Raw genomic sequence first — 21230 nt, forward strand, 5'->3', positions numbered from 1 at the left:
TTCACCGTGTTAGCCAGGATGGTCTCGATCTCCTGACCTCGTGATCCGCCCGTCTCGGCCTCCCAAAGTGCTGGGATTACAGGCTTGAGCCACCGCGCCCGGCCAAGCTTTTGATTTTCTATCAAACCCAACATACCTCCTCTATGCAAGCTGCACCTGATAAAGAATTGTTTGCTTTTATCTTTTTCTCTCAAATCCCCCATCATCATCCAGTAGCAATTCACGTGTTCTCTGATTCTCTGAAGTGCTGACTTACGACCGTATGATTCTGTGCTTAGCCTCTGCTGCAGAAAGGAATAGCTTTACATGTCTCATGGGAAACCCCAGCTTTCAGGAAAGATTGTTGGAGAGCTCCCAGACAAAATAGTTTCAAGAAAATAAAACAAGGGAGTCCCAACATCATACCTTGCCACAATTGCAGAGGAAGAATTGGCAAGTTAAATAAATAAACCAACAAACAAACCAGGTCACAACATTAAAATTATAAAACCTGAAGTTCACTCATCTTTAAAAAAAAATCGTTTAATATACATGGATTTAATTTGCTGACTTGTGGTCATGACACTTTTCCCACTTAATGGTGTGTCACTCTATGAAGTTAAAAATGATTTTGGAGACAATTTGACATGACATGCCTAACATTTCCAATTGGTTAGGAATTTCAAAATGATTGCTAAAGGATTGAATGTATCAAAATGTTTTTGAGTAGTATGCTTAAAACTTCTCTTCTGGCCGAGCGCGGTGGCTCAAGCCTGTAATCCCAGCACTTTGGGAGGCCGAGACGGGCGGATCACGAGGTCAGGAGATCGAGACCATCCTGGCTAACACGGTGAAACCCCGTCTCTACTAAAAAATACAAAAAACTAGCCGGGCAAGGTGGCGGGCGCCTGTAGTCCCAGCTACTCGGGAGGCTGAGGCAGGAGAATGGCGTGAACCCGGGAGGCGGAGCTTGCAGTGAGCGGAGATCCAGCCACTGCACTCCAGCCTGGGCGACAGAGCAAGACTCCGTCTCAAAAAAAAAAAAAAAAAAAAAAAAAAAAAAAAAAAAAAAAAAAAAACTTCTCTTCAACTTAGGTATTTGCCATTTTATTGAAAATAGTTTCTCTGCTTTGCTGCTGTTGTTGTTCTTTTGAAAAGCCATATTGAGCAACGAGTCACCAGGTGATTTCCCTTCTTTATTTCTGAGTCCCATTTCAAAGACAAAAAAAAAAACTCTTCTTTATCTTCTCACACGTACCTGAGCTGCTAGGGTTCAAGGTTGTTAATGAGACCATTAAAACAAAAACGTACGCTTATTTGACAAGGAGCTTTATTACATGGAAGTTTATATGCATGTCAAACATTTAAGGCAATTTAAATTTTTAGTATCTCTAGAGACCAAGTTAAATGGCTGCTAAAAACTAGCTTTTTAGAGCAGTTTTCAATTTCTATTTTATTTATTTGAATAAAAGGTAATAAGCATCATATTTAAAATATCTGTTGAAGTTAGCTAAGATATCAAAATATTGTGTTTGCTTTATTTTTCATTATTGGATCACTAAATAAATATCATTCAGATTCACTATCATCTTGAGCTAGTTGATATTGAAAAATACATAATGGCGGACTGTTGCCATAGTAACTCCTCTACAACCACACATTTTCTATGGCAACCAAGGCTCCATGGAATACTAATGAAAACCCATAGCAACAGAGAGTCAAAGAGGTGATGTCTGGAGACCAAATAGCTCATGTAACATTTATTACAAATGTTATGGATGTTTTTGCATATTTAACAAACAAAATCAGTGTTTGAAGGCAATATTAGCTAGAAAATTTAAAAGACATATTTAAAATCTTTTCTGAAAAAAATGAATGTCTCTGGTACTTAAAGAATCTACATCAATATAATAAAAAATGTGAGAATATGTAATTTATATTTTTAAAATATAGACTCATAATTTTTTATGAAAATGGATATACCTTTCCCCAGTTGCAAAAGATGTGCATGCTACATTGCAATGTGAACACTCAAAGCAACTCAATAGCACTTGGTTTAGATTTTATTTTTTATTATTTGATTTTACTTTATTTTAACATTTTTCAAGTTCCTATTCTTTTCAAGAGTCCAGCTATGTAACCTCTGAAAGCCTTGGGTTCTCGTTTGCAGGAGGATGTTGTATTTAAAGGACATTAAAACCTCTATGATTCCTATTCTACATTTACCAGCATATGAATTTGCATAAATCATTTAATCTGAATGTCAGTTTCTTATCTGTCAAAGGGCATGATATCTCCCTCCTCCTCATTACCAATTTGTTACAAAATGTGCTAGATATACAAAAGCACTCTGAAAAAAATTAATACAGCTAAAGAAAAAAACTAAAATGTTTCTCTTTACATTTTTATTTTAAGACCTTAGAGTTAATTATAAAGATCCATTTAGAATCCATGCATATTATAAATTATTTTGATGTATAATTATTTATTTTGTACCTACCATGTTACCAATTGTTGCTGTAGCAGCAAGATGAATAAAATAGATAGTAGGTAGGTCCCTGCATTCATAGAGCTTATGTTCCAGCAGAAAATGTTAGAAAATAAGTAAGTAAACAAAGGCAACTAAGAAATGTGAAAGCGCTACAGAGGAACTAATCAGAGTGACATGATTAGAGGAGTCTTAAGATGTGGGCTAGTTTGGGCCAGATTGCAGGTCAGCGATCTGGGAGGAAGGAAGCGGCTGTGAAATTGAACTTCCAGGACGAGGAGCCAGCCATGGGAGGAGATGGACAGCCAGGCAGCAGGACAGCTGTTATAAGACACTGGAGTAGGAAACAGGTTAATATGTTGACAAAAAAGCACAGAGGTCAGTGGGGGTAAACAGCATAGAACAGGGACAGGATAATGTGTTATGAAAACCTAGACAGGGAGAAAAGCTAAAGTAGGGCCCTGTTTTTATGACTGTGTGGACAATAGATTGATTACACAGAGGGACCAGAAAGGAGGCTACAATATCACCAACATGAGAGATGATGGTATGACTTGTGCCAAGGAGGTGGCACTGCTAACAGCAAGAAGTGAACATAAATAAGACCTACCCTAGAGGTAGAGAAAACATGACTTGCTGATGGATTTAGGTACAGGAGAGAAAAGCGAGGGGGAATCAATTATGACTCCCAGGTTTTTGATAAGAACAACTGGGTGGCTGATGACGCCATCTCCTACAATGGGGATTATGAAGAGGTGAACAGGTTTGGGATGGCAGGAAGAGGTGGACTGTGCCAGGTAATCGGGGCTCTATTTTGTACTGATCTGCCTGTTAAATATTTTCCCAATCCAAAGTCATATGTTTCCTTATAAATAGTTAATACTAGCTGGGCATGGTGGCTCACATCGTAATCCCAGCACTTTGGGAGGCCAAGGTGGGTGGATCATGAGGTCAGGAGATTGAGACCATCCTGGCCAACCAAGTAAAACCTTGTCTCTACCAAAATACCAAAAAAAATTAGCGGGGCATAGTGGTGCGCGCCTGTAGTCCCAGCCACTTGGGCGGCTGAGACACGAGAATTGCTTGAACCCGGGAGGCAGAGGTTGCAGTGATCCAAGATCGTGCCACTGTACCCCAGCCTGGTGACAGAGTGATACTCCACTCAAAAAATAAAATAAAAATAAATAGTTATTACTATTTCATTAATTGTTATCCATAAATGTAAAACCTATAGAAATCCAAAAAGACTCTTCTTTCAAAACATATATCAAAATTATACACAGAAACTGTTAAATCATCAAAATTATAAAAGTAGATTAAACAAATAATACTTGTGTGATAATGAAATAACACAGGGAAGAATATAGATCTAGATCAATACATTCAAACTTTGGAAAATATGGAATGGTTTAGAGAAAATAAAAATTACCTCTAATCCTATCATCCAAAGATAAACCCTGTTACTATTTTGATTAATACAGTTGAATTTTTTTTATCTTAGAGTATTTAACTATTTTTGGTAAGGATACCTAAAATTAAAATTTACATTTCAAAAAGTGTTGAAATGAACTAGGGGATTACAATTTATGCCTCGATATTATCAAAATGCCTTAAAGTCTAGTCTCAGCCAAGGAACCCAATTAAAGATGTAAGAATGGAACCGGTTGGTGGGGAGGGCCCAGACCACCTTTGGGAGGCTGGTGTTTCTCATCAACTAGTTCCCTGCTATCAACTGCTAACTTCAAACCCTGCATCTACAAAATCAGACATTTAGCTCAGATAAAATGAACTTAAAAAATACCATTTAATGTTATGTCACCTTATAATTGATAAGCTACCTGTTTATTTAGGTAAAAACCAAATTGCTTTCATCAGAAGCAAGACATTCATCCTTTAATCACATTTCAATCTCTTCTAATTTACTTATAAGACAAAACTTACATATAGTTTTTAGAATTCTATATTATAGCTCAATAGAATTCAAAACATTTGCTTTTCAAAAATCTTGACTGTTAGCAAAAATTAAAAAAACAGATTTAGGAAAGCATAAGCTTTAAAATGATAGGTCTTTATTTAAAACTACTTATTCTTGCCAGGTTCTGGTAGCTCGTAACTGTAATCTCAACATTTTGGGAGGCCAAGGAGGAAGGCTCACTTGAGCCCAAGAGTTCAAGAGAAGACTGGGCAACATAGTGAGATCCTGTCTTTACAAAATTAAAAAATATATATTAGCTGGGCATGGTGGTTCATGCCTATGGTCCCAGCTACTCAAGAAGCTGAGTCAGGAACATCGCTTGAGCCCAAGAGTTTGAGACCAGTCTGGGCAACATAGTGAGAACCCACCTCTATAAAAAAATTTAACAACATTAGCCAGGCACAGTGGCTCATACTTGTAGTCCAGGTCCCCAGGAGGCTGAAGCAGGAGGATTGCCAGAAAGCCGAGGCTGCAGTGAGCCATGATCGTACCACTGCACTCCAGCCTGGGTGACACAGCGAGACCCTGTCTTCAAAAACAAAAACCAAAAAAACCCCTACTTATTCTTGCTTTGATAGTTGACTATATTATACAAATTAAAGCTGTAGGAATTTTTAAATATTCTATTTTGAGGTTATTATCTCTATTAGGTATTTCCAGATAGACTAATGTATATGGAGAGTGTATACTTAGCTCCAATTTGATAAATTCAAATAAAAGTTATGTTTAAAATTTTAATATTATTCACATTGGGTTTAACTAAAATTTTATTTAAAAATTCTGAAATGGAATTTCCGCCTAAATTAAATCCAAGTTTAACAGGTATGCAAAACAATGCAGTCATCACACCTACTAAAAATAATCACTATCATGACATACAGCAAAGCTAAGGGATTTTATTGCATGCAATTATTGCACATTAAATAAATGCTGAAAATATGCCTCCCAAGACTGAAAAAAATGTAAATCACAAATAGTTCCTTAAAGTTAATTTTAAGTGTTATCATATGGCTAGGAATAATTTATTTTCTAATAATAGACTGCTGGAGTTTTTTTAAGCAAATACAATGAATCATCATATAAGTTAAAAATAATAAACATTTATTGATACAAAGGAAATACTAGTTCCTAGAGAATGTCAAAGCATGTAAACCTTATGCAATATGAACATATATATTTAAGGAAATTTAAACAAATGTACAGATTTGAATACAAAATGTGGTCATGATTTATTGCTTTAAATTTTAGCTGGCCAAACCAATAAAATCAAACAAGGATTTTTAAAAAATAGAGCTGGGCAGGGAGGTCAGGGCAGTGGGTAAGGGTATTCCACCTCTTTGGTTTTCTGGATAACTATAGGTGATATTTACAATTATGCAACATGGTAAAGGAAATCACTGGCAGAGCAATTTCCTAAATCTCCACACCACCTGAAGCATCCATATTGGATTCTCTCTCTCTTTTTCTTTCATTTTCTCTTGAGTTGAAAATCCATGCTTGCCACTGAATATCTACTGTTGTTTTTGCCTAAGAAATATTGCCAACGCTTCCTGCCTTAGAGTCAAACACCAAAGAGAGTGTATTTTAACACAAGATGAGCAAAGAAATAGAATATGAATCTCATGAAACTTGTGTAAACTAATGCTTTGATCAAATAAGAGACGTATCTCAATTATAATAAAGTCTGCATGGAGTTCAGTTGTAACTATTTGAATGAGGAATAGTTCACTGCAATTGATTCACTCATTCTGTATAACGGGATATAACAAGCTTTACAACCCACAGAATAATGTAGAATCCTTGAGATTACTTTGGAAATTTTTTACCTACTATTTCTGTTTGGGTTTTGTTCAGCTGGTCTAGTTTGGTTGGGTGGAAATCTCTGAAGGCACATGATAATTCAACAAGAAGAGGAAAATAGTACAAGATTGTCAAGTATTTGTATTCCAAAATTCTCCCCTAAACCAACTTTTTTATGATTTATACCTTGAGTAGAAAAAATGAGCTAATAAGAATTATGATTTGCTGAATATTAAACAAAGTTTGATGCTACTATTGGGAGCTCATGCATTTTTAAAACCGTAATAATTCAGGGGTTAAACTTAAGCATATTTCTGTTTTCTTAACTCTCTATCCTACTCTACACCTCCAGATATAGTCTTGGTGGAAAGACCTCTCATTATTTAAAAGGTGATTATACCTAAATTCTTTTTACCTATCTGTAGAGAGTGGTCTTTCTGAGACTTCTTCAGATTTAATATCTACTGATTTATACGTAACTTGAATAAACTCATAGAATTAGGGTCCCAGTCCGGCATGAATCATATTAGAAGTAGTTAATATAAATGTGACAGCAGCAAACATACCTAAGAAAGAATCTATACAATTAGATTGAATAGATAGAAGTACAACAACCAATGGCCACTCCACTCCTTCTAAGGCCTGATAGACATAACATCAATAGCTTCTGAACACCTTATCACTTTGTACCTGATTTCACACAAGTGGTTCCAAGTCATTCATAGAACATTTCACATATGCCCTCTATACTAGTAAAATCCAAACCATGAGGAGGTATTTGCCCAAAACTCAAGCACAAGATTATTCAGGACTTAAAATGTTCGTAGTCATTTTAAAAAATAAATTAGTATAACTTAAACCCTGGATATTACCAAAAAAACAGCTCACTGAAGCCAAAAATAACTGAAGAATCAGATTAATAGTGCTTTAAACAAAAATTATAATATACAGCCCCGAACATCCTTTTCTCTCATCTCACATTGCAAGACAGGTAAAAGCCTTAAAATTATGGCATAAGTAGAGATAGACAAAGGCCAAGGATGTCCACAAGCAGGACAACTACTCTGATTTTAACTCCTGACATTTGAGAACTCTTAAGGAAATATTTGACAGCCATATAAGCACCTTATTTTAACTATATTCATAGTGAAACATTTTAAGCTTCAATATCTGCTAAGATAAATGAAAAGTAGCCCAATATATTTTGCTTAGAAACTAAGTTGACACATCATGGTGAGAAGAGAATTAGTTTAAAAACTAAAATCATGCTTATTAAAAGAATCTTTGGCAAGCTGGAAATTTAAATCATTACATAATATAGCTAAATGCTGCTTTTAATAGGCAACACAAATTTAATTTCTATATCCACAATGAAGAAACTTGGCTTCTCCTTTTCTAAAAAAAATTTTAACCCTTGCTTACACATTCAAAGCTGAGATCTAATCGGGGATATAAAGGCCACTTTATACATCAAGAAGCAGGGGTTCGGGCCAGGTGCGGTGGCTCAAGCCTGTAATCCCAGCACTTTGGGAGGCCGAGACGGGTGGATCACAAGGTCAGGAGATCGAGACTATCCTGGCTAACACGGTGAAACCCCGTCTCTACTAAAAAATACAAAAAACTAGCCGGGCGAGGTGGTTCAAGAAGCAGGGGTTCAAAGGGATTAGTGACCTGACCAAGATCACTCAACCTATTAATCCCTAAGCTAAGCTGGAAAAAATTAACCTCCAAAGTCTCAATTGCTCTGTTCTTTTTTTTTTTTTTTTTTTTTTTTTTTTTTTTTTTTTTGAGACGGAGTCTCGCTCTGTCACCCAGGCTAGAGTGCTGTGGCCGGATCTCAGCTCACTGCAAGCTCCGCCTCCCGGGTTCACGCCATTCTCCTGTCTCAGCCTCCCGGGTAGCTGGGACTACAGGCGCCGCCACGTCGCCCGGCTAGTTTTTTTTGTAGTTTTTAGTAGAGACGGGGTTTCACCGTGTTAGCCAGGATGGTCTCAATCTCCTGACCTCGTGATCCGCCCGTCTCGGCCTCCCAAAGTGCTGGGATTACAGGCTTGAGCCACCGCGCCCGGCCTGCTCTGTTCTTAACATTGTCCAACTTTCTTCTCTTCCTGTGATGGCTAACTTTGCATTTGATTTTTCAGTGCAAAATATCCATGATTTGCTTATGTTCTAATGAGACAGACAGCCAAGATGAAATCTTCACCCTGAGAGGGCCTGAGTTAGTAAGAGCCCAGACGGAACACCCATCCAGGAAAAACAGCAGATTCTGTGTTCAGCTCAAGAAAGACGGCTTCAGGCAGGGCTATGCCTACACAGAAGTACAATGTCTACTGCTTAGATGACAAGAAAGAATCAAAACTACTGAATTTACAAGAACAGACAAGGCATCAACCTACTCTCTTAAAAAACAAGCAACAAAAAAGAGTTGCTACCATATTTAGCTGCTGGGTGTTAACTCTCAAATGAAACAGGGCCCATGATATGAAAAGATTTGGGAACATTTGTAAGAAGTAAGAAAAACAAAGCCAATGATAAGCAGTTGAACTTCACTACATTTAAGGTTTCTGCATACCCACGAAATGGAGAAGATTGGGCAGTGTATTTCACTTGCTCAGGACCATGCAGAACCCTTCACACCTGTTTCTTACTTTCAAATTCTACTTTATTTCCTACTACATTCTCACTCCAAACACACCCATAGTGCCAGCTAAACAATGCAGTGCCTATGCCATGCTGTTTCACATTTCAGTCACTTTAAATAATCCATTCATCTTTCTAACATTTTTCATCTAGTTAACCTTATTAAAACTGCTTTTCCTCAAATACTTAATTAAAAAAAAAAAACTTTGCAGGTTCTTCCTAGGCAGAATTTGATCACCCTTTTCCCCATGCTACTAAGTTCCCCAATTTATCACATGCTGGTGATTGGCTTACTATCTATCTCTCCTCATGACTCACTTATGAGCCTTTAGGGGAGAAGGTTGTGCTTGATTCTTCCTGGCAATGGACATTGCACAGCAATTGCATTTGATAAACATTCACTGAAAGAAGAAAATAGACAGTGCTGTTGAGGGTGTGGCAAAATGAGTACTTTCATACAATGCCAAAGGGAAACTGGGACAATCTTTCTAGAAAGTATTTAGCAATATATTTGTAGTATCTTACTACTCACAAATTCTTTGAACTAATAATTCTACCTTAAGACATATATCACAAAGATATAGCTGGATATATAAAACAAAGTTTCATGTTCAAGGACATTTAACATGGCCTTCTCTGACATAATGAAAAACTGGAATCAAGTGTAATATTCTAAAAATAAGGGAAGAGTTAAATAAATCATGGAGCCTCCTCAAGGTGAAATGAGATTATACCAGATGACATGAGAAAAATACTATCATGTTAAGCGAAATATGCATTTAAGAAATAAACCCAACTATACAATATTTCTTATTCTTGTTTCTAACCCTAAAAGATTAACTGCTATAGGAATTTCCTTTCTGATGTAAACTAAAGAATATTTGTAACAACGTTTATTCAGACACTGAAGTGTGATCCCTGGAAGAGGGAGCAGTGGGTTCAGCCTGAGTGCTCATTTTGCCACACCCTCAATAGGTTGGCCCAACTTTCTGAGAGCCAATTTCAAGCCACAGTGCAGGAAGGAAGAACCCCAACATAGTGCAACAGTCGAAAATAATTCGAATTTGTGAGCTGAGTGCAAGAGGGGAATGAATTGCACTGAAGGTTCCAAAGATCTGCAAAGAAGTTCACTGCGTCATTAAATGAGTACAGATCTATGCATGGATGAGGTGAAACTCCGTGAGGTAGAAGAAAGAACCAGTAGGCTGAAAAGTTCCTAGAGCTTACACAGGGTTACAAATAATTCATGTTGCCATCAGCCAGAGTGGAGAGACTTTGTAATACATGCGATATTGGGTAGACCTCAAGAAGGTCATGTCTTAGTAATAGGGCTAAATTAGCCTGAGAACAAACACTACTCTGGACCTGCCATAACAAAACTTACAAGCAGCTCCAAAAGATTGAACTGATCTGCAAGTAACAACTACCTAACAGAGCAAAAAATCCAATCCTGTTTAAAGGAACAAAACAAAATCCAGCATTCAACAACATAAAAATCTTAATGCCTGATACCTAATCAAAAGTTAGCAGACATGCAAAGAAGCAGAAAAAAAAAATCCATCAAAACAGAAACAGAAATGACAGAGATGATGGAATTAGCACATAAAAATGTTAACAAAGTTATTTAAAATACTATAAATATTCTCAGGCTATAAAGGAAAATACAACCATACTAGAGAAATAAAAAACTATATAAACACCCAGATAAAATTTCTAGAACTGAAAATATGCTCAATAACTTCTAGAGTCAAATATACTCTAGATGAGCTTAACAGAATATTAGACATCATAAGAACAAAAGATCAATGAGTTTGAAGACAGAAATATAAATTATCCAAAATAAAGTACAGGCAGAAAAAAGATTGAAAACATGAACAGAGTATCAGTGACCAGTGGGACAATATCAAGCAGTCTAACACATGTATAATTGTAGTCTCAAAGAAAAGGGGGAGAGGTACAGAAATATTTGAAGAAGTTATGGCTGAAAATTTTTCAAATTTGATAAAAAGCCTATAGATTTTAGAAGCTCAACAAACCCCAAATAGAATAAAAATAAAGAAAACCACACAAAGATACTTCACAATCAAATTGCTGATAAAGAGTGATAAAATGATAAAGAAAATATGCTAAAAGCAGACAGAGACGAAAGGATACATTAAGAGCAAAAATAAGAACGGCAGAAGATGTCTTATCAGAAACCAAGCAAACAGGAAGATAATGAAATGTTAGTTTCAAAGTTCTGAAAGAAGAGAATTATATAGCAAAAATATATTTCAAAAATGAAGATGAAATAAAAAGTTTTAGACCAAAAAGAAAAAAAAAAAGCTTAGAGAATTTATTACCACTAGACCTCCACTAAAAGATGGAAATTTAGTTCTTAAGATCTTAGAAGAGAAATGAAGAGTGTCCAAAGCATCAAATATAAGAAGTAATTTTTAAAATATTTCAATCTATTAATAATATTATATATATTTATATTTTAAGTTACTTTTTAATGTAAAAATAATTATATATTGTGGTGTCTATAACATGTGGAAGTAAAATGTGTAATAACCTCATAAAACAATCAGATGAACAAATAGAAGTATACTGTTGTAAGATTCTTACATGGGTGGTATATTAGAATTTGAATATATAATGATATTAAATATACATAGGGCAATCCATAGACAAACCACTAAAGTAAATAACTGCTAAAGATAAAACACAGAGGTATTTCTAATGAGCTAATAAATGAGATGAAACAGAATCCTTGAAAATAGTTATTTCAAAAGAAGAATGGAAAACAAAAACAAAGAACACATGGATCAAATAGTAAACAGATAACAAAACAACAGATGTAAGCCAAATCACAACAATAATTACATTTACCATAAATCATTTAACATTCCAGTGAAAAAGCCAAGAGTATCAAGCTGGATAGAATAATAAGACTCACCTATATGCTCTCTATGAGAAGTCTGCTTGAAATTTATAGACACAGGTTAAAAGTAAAAATGACGAAAGAAGATAAATCATACAAATACTAACAAAGACAAAAAAAGCCAAAAAGGCTAAATTCATATGAGAAAAGTAGGTTTGATAATAAAGAATATTATCATCAGTAAAGACAGGCATTTTATAATAAGGAGTTAATTTAACAAGATTTAATAATAATTTACAATATGCATGTGTCCAATAACAGAGCTTCAAAATATTATACATGATCTAAAACTTGATAGAACAGAAAATTCAGCTGCATAATTAAAACATACACACACATATAAAAACAAATGTATTATAATAAAATGTTAAGCATTATTTTCTCTTTTATACTTTTCTGTATTTTGAGATTTTTTTTCAATAAGCACATACTCAATGTTAATAATCCTGGTATCCTGGCTCCGTCTTATTTTTATCTGTCAGTCCTTCCTTGACCTGGTGACAGACTATGATGGTTAATACTGAGTGGCAACTTGATTTGAAGGATACACAGTATTGATCCTGGGTGTGTCTGTGAGGGTGTTGTCAAAGGAGAAGAACATTTGAGTCAGTGGGCTGGGAAAGGCAGACCCACTCTTAATCTGGGTGCACACAATCTAATCAGCTGCCAGCACAGCCACAATAAAGCAGGGAGAAAAATGTAACAACGCGAGACTGGCCTAGCCTCCCAGCCTACATCTTTCTCCTGTACTGGATGCTTCCTGCCCTTGGACTCCAAACTCTTCAGTTTTGAGACTGGGACTGGCTCTCCTTGCTCCACAAGCTTGCAGACGGCCTATTGTGGAACCTTGTGATTGTATAATACTTAATAAACTCCCCTTTATATTTATCTATCTGTCTATTTATCTATCCATGCATCCATCCATCCTATTAGCTCTGTCCTTCTAGAGAATCCTAATACACAGACTCTCATTTTACCTTCTAGGGACCAACCTTTCTCACATGGTAGAGCTCTCAATGTGAGTGACTACAACCTCTGCCACAGTGATGGGCATATCCACGTGGCCCAGATTGACATGTGACCCCATCTCCCGAAGCCCAGCGGTTAATCCACAAATGGAACATGACTCAAGTAGAGCCCATCAGGTTTCTTGTTCAAACATTTGTATGGATACTGGAAGACATTTTTATCTGAGGGACTTGTAATCCATGACCAGAAAAGAAAATCTTTATCATTCACAGAGAATGTGTTCCTAGGACAAGAGTCTACCAAGAGGGAAGTTGTGCTGAGTATCAAAGGGAAAGAAACATAAATGTGACAGTGCTATTTGAGTCCCTGTCCCCAGTCCTGTATGCCTAAAAATATCCCCTACTAGACCTTTTAACTCCATTAGCCAATTATTTTCCATCTTTTGCTGAAGCTAATTCGAGTGTGATTTCTGCCAGGGGAAACCAAAAGAACCCAGACTAATAGTAAAAGAGTAATTTAATGAACGTCTGTTTTGCTTATCTGTTGGAGAAGAGAGTAATGAATGTAAGATGACTTCCCGTCTTTTGGTTTTATCTACACTCATCATGCAGGTATTGGCTTATCAGGCATGGCCAATCTCTTGATAGAGGTGCCCAGAGAAAACAAGAACATAGCATCTGCCCAAACCAATACATATACAAGGTAGATTCCACTAATTATTTCAGCCTTTAAAACATAGTTTCATTCATATTTTAAAATGTTTTCACGTAGCATGTAAAAGGATTTTTCAAAAATTTCTACTCTAGGTTCCTGAAGATTTTTCCTTCATGTTATGTTTCTAAGTAAATAAATTCATCACTAAATAAAAACCAGTAGGTTTTAAATTATTCTTTGAACCAAAAGAAGGCATAATTGTCTTTAAAAGTACCACATTTTCTACTGGAAAAAAAAAATGCAGCAAAGAGATTTATGAGTCTAATCACCATCACAACAGGATTCTTAAAATTGCAGCTTGGTTTATGGGATTGATTACACTATTCTTGGCAAATAATTCTCCTCCAGCCACACACTGATCCTCTTCAACCTCCCTTCCCTCTTCTCCTAGATTAAATAATGGAAGCGATCATGTATCTTACAGAAAAGTATAATTGTGAGTCATGTAGCAGGGAGGTATTCAATACTTATTATGCCAAAAGACAATTTTAAAATCAATAAGAAAAACTATCCAAGGAAGTTAATTTAGTTAAAAAAAAAAAAAAAAAAAAAAAAAGTTAAGATTCAGGCCTGAATTACAGATAGTTTTAGTTTAAAAAAAAAAACGATGAGTCATTGCTGCTCTTCCCTGATGTTCAAATTTAAACATAAAACTCAGGTATATTTTTAGGAGTAATTGTCATCTACAAGGTTGATTAGGACTAAAGTTTTATTTACTGTAAAAAATTATGAGGCTTTTATACAAATATCTTAATGATTTTTCCATTTAATTTTAGATATTTCTGGAAATGTGGGCTAGGATGTATATAATTCTCATATATCCTAAGAAAATTTTTCCTAATGAGATTTTTTTAATGCCCAGAATTTGAAATCCTCTCTTTTCACCTAATTTATTTTTTCCATAATTTTCTATAGGCATTGCAAAAACAAAACAAAAATGTGTATACATTCTATTAAAAAATTATTGATCTTTAATCTAAAAAGAAAATTAAACCACTTCTTATAAATACATCTGTTATTCTAAAAATTGCATTTTGACATGAGTAATTTTAAACATATTTCTCAGAATGATATTTTTACCAAAATTGTTGGTCTAGTAAGTTAATATATAATCTACGACAATGAAACACGAAGCTTTAGAAAATAAGAATAAGCCAGGAGCAGTAGCTCACACCTGTAATCCTAGCACTTTGGGAGTCTGAGGCAGGTGTATTGCTTGAGGTCAGGAGTTCGAGACTGGCCAGCATGGTGAAACCTCGTCCCTAATAAAATACAAAAATTAGCTGGCCAAGATGGTGGGCACCTGTAATCCCAACTACTAAGGAGGCTGAGGCAGGAGAATTGCTTAAACCCAGGAGGTGGAGGTTGCAGTGAGCCAAGATTGCACCACTGCACTCCAGCCTGGTCAGCAGAGTGAGACTTCGTCTCAAGAGAAAAAGAAAAAAGAAAATAATAATAAAATGTTTCTGAAGTTCCTGAGGCATTTATTAAACACTGTTGATCTTATGTTCATAGCAGCCTGGTCTGTCTCAAAGATTTTGTTAAGAATCAGGATACAAAAAGAACCAGGTAGTAACAGCCTCCTTTCTTGCAGAGCTTACAGTCGAGGAAAGAACACGTGGTTACACAAAATTGTATTTAATTAGAGTTGTGTTAAATGCTCTAAAATAAATGCAACATGAAATGAGAACTTATTACAGGAGGAGGATCTAATATCAACTATGGGGAAGAGAAGGAGCTCTTAGGAAAGTGGCATTTAAACTGACACCGGGTTGGTGGCCTTCAAGAGAGTACCAGGCAAAGATTACAACATGTTCCAATATCTGCAGGCAGGGAGCCAAGGTCTTTTGTGGAAATGAAAAAAAAAAAAAAAAAGCTATTTGGTTAGAATACACCGAGTGAGGGAGAATGGCTCAAGGTTGGCCTGACAACATTAATTGGGCCAGAAATACAGTATGGTGTTAAGGATTTGGGACTTTATTCTTAAGAGCAATGAAGAAACATGGAAGTGTTCTACGAAAAGAAGTAAGATCACTTTGGAAAAGCTCTTTCTGGAGAAATGTGGAGAAGGGATTAGTAGAAGGCAAGTCTAAAGATAAGAAAAACAGATAAAAGACAACGGCAGGCTGGACTAGGTGGCTCATGCCTACAGTCCCAGCTACTTGGGAGATGGAGGCAGGAGGATAGCTTGAGGCCCGGAGTTCTAGACTAGCCTAGGCAACATAACAAGGCTCCATCTCTTCAACAACAAAAAGAAAACTGCAGAGATTCAGTTCCAGGCTCAGGGCCTGTGGCATCCCTGGGGTAGGAGCACCAGTCATGGAGAGAAGTCATTGGTTTGATTATAGGGCATGAAAGAAGGATGTCAGAGATTACCGTGACCAGAGAAAACCCAACATATAGCTCAAGAAGAAGAGGAGGAACTTAATGACTCTTAAGCAGTTGCTGCTGGAAAAGGAAGGGAAAATAGGAAAATGCAGAATGCTATAAGCCAAGAGACCCCAGTATAGAAGTTGCTAGGGACAAGGAAGACGAACCCTAAAATGTGTCCCTGGGATTTAGCAACATGGAAATTCCTGATAACCTTCACGGAAGGTTCACATATGAAACTTTCTAATATAAATTATTCTATGTAGCATGGTCATTGGGGTATATTTGTATGTGTTGCATGTGTGTGTGTGTGTGTGATGTATATAGACATTACAGGTTATCAAGGCTTTATGAGACAAAGTTTTGAATAGAAAGTACAATAACAGTAACACATTTGAATCATTTTTAAGCTAAAACACTGATGAGCAAGTAGGTGAGCAACTGCGCTGAGCAATGCTTAGAGGAGAAATAAAAGGTATAATATGTTACGCCTAACCTCAAGGCGTTGGCTATGCAAGACACCTGAAATGATGTAATTCAGGTTATAATCAAGGAAGAAATTGCTCAGATCTCATTTAAAAGATTTTTGGTTGAAAATATACTTTTCTAAATGAAATATGAAGTCATTTTGCCTTAATAATGCCAAATTGCAGCTGCAATACAATGTCCTCAGCAGTTTTATTTCGTGTACAACGCCATGCTGCCATCTACTGGCTCTTGCTTAAATTTTCTTTGATAAGTTTTTTAAGTGATATCACTGGACAACTTAATTGATGATTGATTGGGACAGTAAAATATTTTTTAAATACCCTATGACAAAATTTAAACACAATATAAATACTTAGATGATACATAAGAATCTCAATTTAAATAAAATTTTAAACTCATAGTGTCTTAAATCAGTAAAAAAAAAAAAAAAAAAAAAAAAAAAAAAAAAAAAAACTTGCCTTGTGAAAAAGTTTTATAATGTCCTGTATGGACTTGTAAAAGAGAGGACAAATTCTATCTATAATGTTACCCATAGGTATCAGTTGCACAAGGAACAAGTTAGGGGCTAAAAACACATCATCGTATAGCACAGAATAGAGGAAAACCTTTTCCTTTTTTTTTAGGAATAAAAACAGGGTTTTCAAATTTTCAAGACAGAAACAAAATTTGCCTTTTGAGAAATCTCTTGGTTTTTTGTTTGTTTGTTTGGTTTCTGAGACAGAGTCTCACTCTGTCACCAGGCTGGAGTGCAGTGGCGAGATCTTGGCTCACTGCAACCTCTGCCTTCCAGGTTCAAGCAATTCCCCTGCCTCAGCCTCCCAAGCAGCTGGGACTACAGGTGCGTGCCACCACGCCCGGCTAATTTTTGTATTTTTAGTAGAGACGGGGTTTCACCATGTTGGCCAGCTGGTCTCCAACTCCTGACCTCATGATCCACCTGTCTCAGCCTCCCAAAGTGCTGGGATTACAGGCGTGAGCCACCGCACCCGGCCTGGGAAGTTTCTTTAAAATCTTATTGGGAGAGCTGGGCATGGTAGCTCACACCTGTAATCCCAGCAGTTTGGGAGGCCAAGGCGGACAGATCACCTGAGGTCACGAGTTCAACACCAACCTGGCCAACATGGTGAAACCCTGTCTCTACAAAAAATACAAAAATTAGCCAGGCATGGTGGTGTGGTGGCATGTGCCTGTAGTCCCAGCTACTCAGAAGACTGAAGCAGGAGAATCGTTTGAACCCAGGAGGTGGAGGTTGCAGTGAGCTGAGTTCACACCACTGAATTCCAGCATGGGTGACAGAATGAGACTCCGTCTAAAATAAATAAATAAATAAATCTTGTTGGGAGGAGATACTGCTTTTGCCCCCCTTCCCACCCCAGATACACCCCTTCCAGCTATTTCCAAGCTCCTTCTGCTACTGCTCCTGCTCCCCTAAAACCAAGGAGAATCTGCTAATCATATTGGCCAGAGCCCAAGGCAACCATAACCCGCAGGGTGACTGCACCTTATGAAGGCGCAAAGCTGTGCTCCCACGACTCTTTTCTTGGTTCCATGCATCAGCGAGTATAAAGGGACTCAGTGTCCTTCTTAGGAACTGGCCATTCCTGGCTAATTTTCTGTGCAGAACCACCTAACCCTCTGTTCCCAAGACAGATTCAAGATACCCCAAGATAGCTTCCCAGTTACTAAGAGAGAGCATTTTGCTTCTTGGATTGACAGTATTCTGACATATGCTCTCCCAAGAACTCCACAGGGAGGAAGAGCATAGAGCAAGTCTCCCCATCAAAAAACCGCCCAGATCAACACCAACTCCTAATAAATACATTAAAAAGTATATTATCAAAAATAAATAATACTTTTCAAGGTACACTGTCTCTACAGTTCTCTAATAGTGTAATGATTTTTACCATAGTAATCATTTAACCTATTAAAACATAGTCATCTTAATATGTTTATGGGAAAAGTACTTCTGATAACATCCTAGATAAGTATCTTAAGATGAAATACTAAGGGTAAGAATTATTACAAAAGTTTAGCAAAGTCAGTGAATTGCTTCAAAAATGATATCTTATGTGAAATCAATTCAGCTCAACATATTTCTGATACACATCTTTGAAATCTAGAACTAGTTCTCCCAATTGAGTAGGCAGTTGTTTTCTCTAAAGCAGAGCCTTTTAAACTACAATCTACTGAGCTCTAGGAGGCCCCTGAAGGTGCCTTAGGAGACAGTCTTTAACCACCTCACTATAGCTTCGGCCTGAGCAACTCTGCGTTTATATGTTTTTCTGCTTTTGTATGTTTTATCTGTTATCATTCTTGGGCTATTCACAAATACTCCATTTCTCTTTCTTCTAGGTTCATGATAGGATTATATCTCCCTGCCTGTTCCCTTTGAAGTTAGGGTTGGCTATGGGACTTGTTTCAAACAATGAAATGCGTTGTCTTCAGATGGAAGCTTTAAGAGACAGTTCATGATTTGTCACCTTGCCTTTTGTTTACTGCACGAGAGCACATGGCGAGATGAAGTCTCCATCAGCCTGGGACCTTGAGTGTCTAGAATGAGCAGAAATCTTCTGCCAATTCCCACTAGACAGAAAGCATAAGCAAAAAATATGCACTGATATATAAAGTCACTGAGATCTTCGAATTATCTGTTACGCAGTGCAGCCTATCCTTCTGACTGCTAGATAATGTGCTAAACTTATGCTGTAAGGAAGGGATCAACAAACAGTGGCACAGGGTCAGATCTAGCCTGTTACCTGTTTTTGTAAACAAAGTTCTGTTGGAACACAGCTTCACACATTAATTTACATATTAGCTAGGCTACTTTAGAGTTACACCAGCAGAGCTGAATAGCTGTAACAGAGACTGCATAGCTCACAAAGCACTATCTGCTTCTTTACAAAAAAAAAAAAAAAAAAAAAAAAAAAAAAATTTTACAAGCTTCTGCTTTAAAGTCCTATGTTAGCTAGGTACTGCTAAAGGAAACTAAGGTGAATAAGATCTATGCCCTTTGACAGCAAGTGCCGAATCAGTCAAAATAAACATAAGGCAAAATTTGCTCCCTACGTGAAGTACAAATGTGTAGTTCTAGTATTCATAATTGTAACAATTCTCTGGCTTCTGTGAAAGATATTGTGAAAAATTTGAAATTTTATAGAGGGAAGACTTTGAATTAGAGGATGGAGAGACTGCTTTGTAGACAAGACACTAATCTAATAACAGACCCCAGGAGACTGTTTACAACAATTGTATCTCGTCACAACTTTGTTATTCTCCACTCAGCTTCAAAGTTTTCAAATAAACTGTCATGAAAGGTCAAAAATACAATGTATCTGGGCCCAGCATGGTAGCTCATGCCTGTAATCTCAGCATTTTGGCAGGCCAAGGCAAAAGGATTGCTTGAGTTTAGAAATTCTAGACCATCCGAGGCAATGTAATGAGACCCCTTTTCTTATAAAATTTTACAAAAAAAAAAAAATTAGCCAGATGTGGTGGCACACGCCTGTAGTTCCAGCTACTCAGGAGGTTGAGGTGAGAGGACTGCTTGAGCCCAGAAGTTTGAGGCTACAGTGAGCTATGATTGAGTCGCTGCATTCCAGCCTGGGTGACAAAGTGAGACCCCTTCTCTAAAACTATATATATACACATATATGTGTGTGTGTTAAATATATATATATATTTATATATATATGTGCATATTTTTATGTATATGAATGTATACACACACACACACACACACACAATGTACCTGTATAAAATTAGCCCTGAAATAAAATTAGCTACTACTGAAATAAAATTAGCTGATAGAAGTACTGATGCCTTAGAAAATGTTCTTAGCCAGAAAACAGATACTTTGTATGTTCAAGGGTAAGGCATCCAGATCAATGGTCATTTTAGCTTTTGACATACAGAGCCTACTACACTCTCCTATAGAAATCAGTCAAACTGTTTCAGCAAGGGCCTCAGTCAAAACTAATAGAGCCAATCACATAAAGCCCAAAACTTTAAAGAAATTCATAAAGACATTTAATTTGGCAGATTGAGGACATACGTAAGAAACATACTTTTTTGAGTAAAATGCAAATGAACTTCAAGTTCTATTTTAACAATAACATTGTGAATTAACATGCATGTTTTTGCTATATAATGCAGCACAGATTAGCAATTTAGATAGACTTTGGGGCCAGACTCCCACTTCAAATATGAGCTCTGTTATTTATTAGCTGCCTGACCTTGCTGCGGATTTCCTAACTCCTCTCTGCCTCAGGTTTCTCATTGGTAAAACAGAGATAATAGAGAGTATCTACTTTGTTGGGTTTTTGTGAAGAAGAGTTATATTTGTGATAGTGCTAAGAATAGTGCCTGGCATTTAGGAAGCACTATACAAGTGTGTGTTAATTAAATGTACCCAACTGTCCTCCCTTCCACTCTAGTCTCTCTGACCTCTCACACACAACAAAACAAACACTCAAATAGTGCTCAGTTGAAAGACTGCTAGTCTAAAAACTAGATAGTAAATATAATTTTACTTATTATAAAATATAATTTTAAGAAAAATATAATTTTAAGAAAAAATAATAAAATATAATTTTAAGAAAAAATATTAAACTTACTGATAGTTGTTTAATTTCTGCCTATCAAAATAACAGAATTTTTCTGGAAGAACTGGTATCATCTGAGTAAGTTCAAAGACTATACTAACAGTCTGGGGACAGTGGCTTATGCCTGTAATCCTAGCACTTTGGGAGGCCAAGTAATCCCAGCATTTTGGAAGGCCAAGTAATGCCAGCACTCAAGTAATCCCAGGCAGGAGCACTGCTTAAGCCCAGGAGTTCAAGACACAGCAAGACCTCGTCTCTACTAAAAATAAAGAAAAAAAAACA

General features: G+C 36.5%; 1 protein-coding gene across 2 annotated transcripts in view; it reads right to left on the bottom strand.

The window, feature by feature from the left end:
* ANK3 (ankyrin 3) overlaps positions 1-21230 on the bottom strand; it is a 707809-nt gene that overhangs the window by 608089 nt on the left and 78490 nt on the right. The gene's annotated exons all lie outside the window — the stretch shown is intronic.

This window comes from Rhinopithecus roxellana, chromosome 11 (assembly GCF_007565055.1).
Source record: "Rhinopithecus roxellana isolate Shanxi Qingling chromosome 11, ASM756505v1, whole genome shotgun sequence".
Lineage (NCBI taxonomy): Eukaryota > Metazoa > Chordata > Mammalia > Primates > Cercopithecidae > Rhinopithecus > Rhinopithecus roxellana.